Raw genomic sequence first — 9,118 nt, 5'->3', positions numbered from 1 at the left:
ACATGAAAAAAATTTGTCATTTCGTACCATGTTATGGGCCACACCTATCTTTTTGACTACCCAAAAAATCTGATTTTAGGAAAATTTTAATTAAATTCTGATTTTGACATTCAAATTGGCCAAATTTGTTTTTTAATATAATTTTAACTCAATGCATTAAACCACACCTCAAAATGATGGATGATTAGAAAGATATGGTTAAAACAAGTTAACTTGTTAGTGCAGTCCAATCATGTCTTGGATTTTAGGAGTAAAGTGTTGAGTTGATATAATTTAAAGAAGAGAAGATGCAGGGTCAAAGCAATAAAAGAAGTATGTATTTTTCATGTTTCTAGTATGACACAAAGGGATTAGCAAATAAAATTGATAATGCCACGACCAGACCGTAAATGGTTAAAGCTTCCATAAATGCCTGAATAAGCAATAAAATAACCCTCGTATTTTACCATTTGCTTCTAGTTGAATCACGATACCTTCAATGGCACGTGTGACGAAACAACAAGAACTATGTTATGCGAAACTGTTGCTTTATACGTGGGATGACTCGCATATTACATGATATAGGATAGTTTGCTTTGATGAATCTCTTCGTCCGAATTGATGTGAGATAATGATAAAGACAAGTGAAAATCACGTAGTTTACGTGGGTAAAGCTAGATAGTCGTAGCTGCATATTATACGTGAACTCCAGTGTTTGCTTTGAAGAATCATTCCAAGGTGCGATCCGATTCAAAAGAAATAAGATGATGATGGTTTAGACTATGGAAGAAACACATGCATATGTGATAGTAGACATTCAATAGTTATATATGGATTACCCATGTATATTATTTCATTCCCCATATTACTACCGACGTAATATGGACATAAATTCCACTTTCTCTATATGGATTACGATATAAGCTCTTTATTTTTTGTCTGTGACTGTTTATGTGGATTGAATATGAAGGCATGCCTATGAATGCGTTTAAATAAGATGAAGGAGAGAAGAATTGAAAGAATGGGTTTGGAGAAAAGAAATAGAAGAACTATATTATATGGATTTACAAAATTTTGAGAATAAAAATGAGATATTGAAGTAATCTTTATGATTCAGTAATATCAAATATCATCACTTTTCTATTTCGGTTGGGAGTTCTTAGTTTAATTGTACGGATCTTAGTGATGGAATATGAAATACTAAGTAATGTAACTAATTCATATTATAAATATACAAATAACATTAATTAAGTATACTAATTTAGTAATATATAATAATTTATTGGTTTATTTAACTTATGTTGCTTCTCTTATTGCTGCTGGATTGGCCATATTACTTGCTTCTATTGGACCCAGAGTCCGTCAAGGTACGACTACGGGCCAATCCGTAGAACGCATCGCTTGTCAACCAGAAGCATACGATAAAATATAAGGTACTTTATTGCACAACCATAAGCCATAGAAGGTATCGCTAGTCTGGCTTTTATTTACTAATCCCTTTGTGCAATCCTAGAAACGTGAAGAATATGTACTTCTTTTATTTCGTTTTCCCTGCCTCTTTTCTTCTTTATATTATATCAACTCAACACTTCACTCCTACAATCTGAGACAGGCATGCTTGGACTGTACTAATAATTAACTTGTTTGGACCATATCATGCATCTTTTTGAGGTATGGTTTAATGTGTTCGGTTTAAATTATAGTAAAAAAACAATTTTATCCAATTTGAAAGTCAAAATAAGAATTCAAGTAAAATTTTCGTAAAAAAAGTTTCTTGGGAAGTCAAAACCAATTTGTTTTGGTTATAACTTTTCGATTTGACATCAAAATGACTTGTTTTTTTAATGTTTGAAAGATATTCATCATTCTTTTGGACAAAAACTTTAAGGATGTTGTTTTATATGCAAAAAATATCGTGAAAATGCAAACTATGTCGAAAATGACTCTGGGCAACATGTAATTTGAAATTTGAGCATTGACACAAGACTACTAGGTCACAATTGGGGTGTTTACATACTGTCTCTTTGTTATCCAGCATGTGATACTTCGTTAATAACCAACAAGTAGACACCGATTTTGTAGAATGGATAAAATTAACAATGAGATCAAATCCATTTCTAAGTTCTTTTTTACTACGATGAAGGTAAAAGTATGAATAAGCAGCTTAAAGCATGTACTCAACTTAACTCGGTGGTCTCTCTATGATGCCTCATAATCAGTTTTTAGATATTGCAATTGATTTCACAAATCATTGATCCTAGGGTGGACCACCTCAAAATCAATTTTTAGGTATTATGATTCATATCGAGCGCGTAAACGGGCGTGAACCCACATCCGAACTTGGAAGGCTAGGGTTATTGTCGCCGTCGATTTATCATTTTTTATTTCCTTAATTCAAAACCGAACATGAAACTTTGGTTTCTTTCGGCCTTCATGGATTATGGATAAATTCAAGGCTTTAGGGCGCAAAGTGACAAATTAAAAAATTTACAATGTGTGATATATTACGTCGTTAATTCTTTAATTAATTTAGTACCCAGAATTTAATATTAAATTAAGTAGGAGAGTAGAAACAGAAATGGTTGAATAAAAATAATTCCTTCATAGCTTCAATTTCTATCGAACGGTACTACGAATGTTCTACCATGTTCGCAAAACACGCAAAAGGGTTATGCAAAATATTCGGTGCGAAAGTAGGTAACATTTCTATTGGCAAATAGGGGGTTTCCAAGAGCATGACCAAGTACTTCTAACTTATTGGGTTGTAACTGCTATCTTATTAGGTTCAGCCAATATAGCTCTTCAGAATACACAAACTATTCTGACTCACGGCGAGAATTTTAGTGTGTTGATTGAACATGCTAAAACATTCGTAGTACCCTCTTAAAAAATGGAACTTAAGAAGGAATTATTTAGATTCAACCATTTCTTTTTCTACTCTAGTGCATAATTTAATCATATATTTTGGGTACTAAAATAATTGATGAAATAACCGCGTAATATATCATGTTAAAAATGATGAATCGACAACGAGTCACTTTATCCGCTTGATATGAATCATAATACATACATCATTGGATCCTCTTAGGATTTCTAGATCATCCAACAGATATTCAAGGTCAACCAAAATACCGGAAATCTAAATTTGAAACTAACCTTTAGGGTCCACATCGACCCTCACTATGGGCTTAAAAAATGCCCAAGGTCAGCCGGTCCTGGAGTCAAAAGGCAATATGGATAAGATTAAAATTGATTGTGAAATGTAAACACCCAAATTTTGTCCTAGTAGTCTTGTGTCAATTGTCATATTTCAAAAAACAAGTTGACCATAGTCGTTTTCGACGTACTCTCTATTTTCATTATATTTTGCATATAAAACAACATCCTAAAGGTTTTAGTCCAAAAGAATGATGAATATCTTTCAAACATGAAAAAAAAAGTCATTTAGAAGTCTAAGCACAAAGTTATAACCAAAACAAGTCGGTTTGACTACCTAAAAATCTTGTTTTACGGTAAATTTGACTTTACTTTTGATTTTGACATTCAAAATTTTCAAATTTGTTTCTTTGTTGTAATTTAAACTAAACGCATTAAACCATACATCAAAACCTCGAATTTTCTCCTCTGCTTCTGGTCGACTTGCGATACCTTCTACGGCTTGGCCCGCAGGAGTACCCTGACTCATGCAACAAAAAATAGGAGATTCATATTAAGCTCCTCACAAAAAAAAAACAAGAAATGGCTAATGATATAATTAAATAAACAAATGAATTATTATATATTACTTAATTAGTGTGTTTAATTAATGTTATTTATATAATTATGATATTAATTAGTTGCATTACTTAGTATTTCATATTCCATCACTAAGATCCATCCAACTAAACTATGAACTCCCAAACTATTTTGAGAAGGGATGATATTTGATATTACTGAATCATCAAAACTACTTCAATATCTCGTTTTTATTCCCTATTCGAGTTTTTTTGTAAATCCATATAATATAGTTTTTCTATTTCTTTGCTCCAAACCTTTACATTCTTCTCTTTATCTTCTTTAAACGCATTCATAGGCTTGTCTTACTATTCAATTCACATATACAGTCACAGACAGAAAAGGAAGGGCTCATATCGTAATCCATTTGGGAATCTATACCTATATAAAGTCGGTAGTAATATAGGGAATGTAATAATACATGGGTAGTCTATATATAACAATTGTAGCTAAAGGATTATGCAAGATATTCGGTGTAGAGGTAGGCAACATTTCTATTGGAAAATAGGAGGTTTCCAAGTGCTTGCCTAAGTATTTACAACTTTTTGGGTCCTAATTGGTATCTTATTAGATTCACCCGCTATAGCCGCTCACAGTAAACAAACTATTTTGACCGACAGCCAAAATGTCTTCTGATATGTTCTTAATTTCATTCAAGACGTGAGCAAAACTCAAAATGGAGAAGAATATGGTCCTTGGGTTCCTTTTATTGGAACTCTATTCCTATTTGTTTTCATTTCTAACTGGTCAGGTGCAATTTTACATTGAAGAATCAAACAGTTACCTCATGGGGAGTTAGTTGCACCTACGAATGATATAAATACAACTGTTGCTTTAGCTTACCCATGCGAGTGGCACATTTCTTTGCAGGCCTTACTAAAAAGGGACTGGGTTATTTCGGTAAATAGATTCAACAAACTCCAATACTTTTACCAATTAATGTGTTAGAAGATTTCACAAAACCATTATCACTTAGTTTTCGACTTTTCAGGAATATATTGGCCGATGAATTAGTAATTGTTGTTCTTGTTTCTTTTGTACATTGTAGCTTTACCTGCTTATGGAACTTGATTAATATAAATGTATTTATTTACGATATGTATGATATAGTGTTGGAAGAAAATAATAGCAAGAGAAATATAAGTACAATATTAATATTTGTTATATTCTGTATTACACTACAGAATTAAAAAAAAAAAAAAGGAAATTCAGAATTTTTGTTATGATCCCCTTTTGTCCTATTCATGTCATACATCTTTATTTTCCCAGTCAATTACGACGATTCATAATTGGGGTAATAATTGTGACTCGTTCGGGTTGTGCAACGAAACAACAAGAACTATGTTATATGAAACCGCTGCTATTTCAATTCATTCTATTATATTCTATTCAACAATTAACCAAAATTAGAATTAATTGCAATTAAATAAATCAAATCATCAAATCTAGATATATGATGATTCACTTGGATGAATCTCTTCGTTTGAATCCTTGTGTGATAATGATAAAGGCAAGTAAAATCAAGTAGGTTACGTGGGTCGAGCTAGATAGCGTAACTACATATTATACGTGAAATCCGCTGTATGCTTAGAAGAATGATTCTAGGGTCCCATCCCAAAAAATAGAAATAAGATGATGATGGTTTATATGGAAGAAAGACATGTATATGTGATAGTTGATATTCAATAGTTATATATAGACTACCCATGTATATTATGTCATTCCCTATATTACTAGTGACTTTATATAGGTATAGATTCCACCTTCCCCGTATAGATTACGATATAAGCCCTTCTTTTTCTGTCTGTGACTGTATATGTGGATTGAATACAAAGTGAAGCCTATGAATGCATTTAAAGAAGATGAAGGAGAGAAGAATTGAAAGAATGGGTTTGGATATTATTTAGATTTTCCAAAACTTGGGCAGGGAATAAAAATGAGATATTGTAGTAGTTCTGATGATTCAAAAATATCAAATATCATCCCTTCTCAAATTAGGTTCGGAGCTCTTAGTTTTGTTGGATGGATTTTAGTGATGGAATATGAAATAATAAATAATGCAACTAATTAATATTATAAATATATAAATAACATTAATTAAGCACACTAATTAAGTAATATATAATAATTCATTTGTTTATTTGATTATATTATTTACCATTCTTCATTTTTTTGTTGTGAGGAGCTTAATATGAATCCCCTAATTTCTGCTGCTTGAGTCAGGGTACTCATCGAAGCTTTAACAATTTATGTTCCTGGTATTAGCACTTTTATTTGCTAATCCCTTTGTGTAATCCGATAAACTTGAAAGCGTGATAAAAATATTACTTTTATTGCTTTGGCTCTGCCTCTTGTCTTCTTTAAATTATATCAACTCAACACTTCACTCCTACAATTCTAGAGAGACATGATTGGAGTGCACTAACAAGCTAACTGGTTTTGACCATCTCTTTTTAATCATGCATGCTTTTGATGTATGGTTTAATGAGTTTAGTTTAAATTATAGTAAAAAACAAATTTGGCCAATTTGAATGTCAAAATAAAATTTGAAGTAAAATTTTCCTAAAAACAAGTTTTTAGGCTGTCGAACCGACTTGTTTTGTTTATAACTTTGTGCATAGACATCGAAATGACTTGTTTTTTCTATTTTTGAAAGATATTCATCATTATTTTGGATAAAATCCTTTCAGATGTTGTTTTATATTAAAAAATATAGTGAATAAAGAGAGTATGTCGAAAATGACTCCGGGCAACTTGCTTTTTGAAATATGACCATTGACACGAGACTACAAGGCCAAAGTTGGGGTGTGTACAAATTGTATCTCTTTGTTATCAAGCATGTGAAGATAACAAAAAAGTAGACACAATGATTTTGTAGAATGCATAAGATTAACATTGAGATCAAATACATCAACTTAACACGAGGGTCTCTCTATCATAATCGGTTTTTAAACACTCTAATTGGTTTCACAAATGTTGGACCACCTCTAATCATTTCACAATCAATGTTAATCTTATCCAAATTGCCTTTTCACTCAAGGACCAGCTGACCTTGGGCATTATTTAAGCCCCTAGTGATGGGTCGACCTGGACCCTAAAGGTTGGGTTCAAATTTAGATTTCTGGTTCAATTGGTTGACCTTGAATATCTCTTGGATGATAAAGAAATCTTAGTAGGATCCAATGATATATGTATTATGATTCATATCGAGCGGATAAAGGGACTCAAACCTGCATCGTTAGCTTTGAAGGCTAGGGCTATAGTCGACGTCGATTCATCATTTTTAACGTCTATAATTCAAAACCGAACATGAAACTTTGGTTTAATTCGGCTCATTTATGGAATATGGATAACTTCCTGGATTTAGGGTATGAAATGACCTAATCGAAAAAATTTATAATGTGTGTTATATTAAGAGGTTAATTCATTAATTATTTTAGTACCCAAAATATATGATTATATTATGTAGTAGAAAAAGAAATGGTTGAATCAAAATAATTCCTTCTTAAGTTCCATTTTTGTCAGAGGGTACTACGAATGTTCAACCATGTTCGGTCAATACACTATAAAGGATTATGCGAGATATTCAGTGTGGAGGATTCCAAGCGCATGCCCAAGTACTTATAACTTCTCGGGTCGTAATTGCAATCTTATTAGGTTCAGTCGGTATAGTCGTTCATAATCCACAGACTATTCTGACCCACAGACAATTTCTTCCGATATATTCTTGATTTCATTCAAGACGTGAGTAAAAAAACTAAAAATGGAGAAGAATATGGTCCTTGGGTTTCTTTTATTGGAACTCTATTCCTATTTGTTTTGGTTTCTAACTGGTCAGGTGCGTTTTTTATTAAGGCATGCATACAAATGTGTCACTCACATGACTAAAGCTAAAGCAACGATAGTATTTATATCATTCATAGCTGCAATTAACACCCCATGAGGTAACTGTTTGGACGAAATAAAGAACATATCAGAACAAACTCTGGCGGTGGGTAAGAATAGTTTGTCCGAACGGCTATACCAGAATTACGATTGTAGAAGTTATAAGTACTTAGGCATGCACTTGGAAACCACCTACACACCGAATATCTCGCACAACCCTTTAGTGTGTTGATCGAACATGCTAGAACATTCGAAGTACCCTCTTAAAAAATGGAACTTAAGAAGGAATTAATTAGATTCAACCATTTATTTTCTACTCTAGTGCATAATCTAATCATATATTTTGGGCACTAAAATAATTGATGAATTAACCGAGTAATATATCATGTTAAAAATGATGAATCGACGTCGAGTCACTTTTTCCGCTTGATATGAATCATAATACATACATCATTGGATCCTCTTAGGATTTCTAGATCATCCAAGAGATATTCAAGGTCAACCAAAATGGACCGAAAATCTAAATTTGAAGCCAACCTTTAGGGTCCACGTCGACCCATCACTATGGGCTTAAAAATGCCCAAGGTCAGCCGGTCCTGGAGTCAAAAGGCAATTTGGATAAGACTAAAATTGATTGTGAAATGATTAGAGGTGGTCCACCATAGGATCAATGATTTGTGAAATCAATTAGAGTGTTTAAAAAAACTGATTATGATAAAGAGACCCTCGTGTTAAGTTGCATAAATGCTTTAAGCTGCTTATTCATACTTTTATGTTTATCTTCGTCAAAAACAACTTTTTAGAAATGGATTTGATGTCAATGTTGATCTTATCCGTTCTACAAAATTGGTGTGTTTACTATTTTGTCATCGTCTCATGCTTGATCAAAAAGAGTGTAAACACCCGAATTTTGTCCAATTGTCATATTTCAAAAAACAAGTTGACCATAGTCGTTTTCAACGTACTCTCTATTTTCATTATATTTTGCATATAAAACAACATCCTAAAGGTTTTACTCCAAAAGAATGATGAATATCTTTCAAACATGAAAAAAAAAGTCATTTAGATGTCTAAGAACAAAGTTATATAACCAAAGTCGGTTTGACTACCTAAAAATCTTGTTTTACGGTAAATTTGACTTTACTTTTGATTTTGACATTCAAAATTTTCAAATTTGTTTCTTTGCTGTAATTTAAACTAAACGCATTAAACCATACATCAAAAGCATGCATGATTAGAAAGATGCAGTCAAAACAAGTTTTGTTAGTTGAGTCCAATCATGTTTGTCTGGGATTGCAGGAGTGAAGTGTTGAGCTGATATAATTTAAAGAAGAAAAGAGGCTGGGCCAAAGCTATAAAAGTACCTATTTTTCATGTTTCTCGGATTACACAATCGGATTAGCAAATAAAAGTGCTAATGCTACGACCATGCCGTAAAGTGTTAAGGCTTCCATAAAAGCAAGATCAAGCAATAAAGTAC

This window comes from Nuphar pumila, chromosome 16 (genome assembly GCF_984573655.1).
Source record: "Nuphar pumila chromosome 16, dmNupPumi1.hap1.1, whole genome shotgun sequence".
Classification (NCBI taxonomy): domain Eukaryota; kingdom Viridiplantae; phylum Streptophyta; class Magnoliopsida; order Nymphaeales; family Nymphaeaceae; genus Nuphar; species Nuphar pumila.
This window is presented reverse-complemented; position numbering follows the sequence as displayed.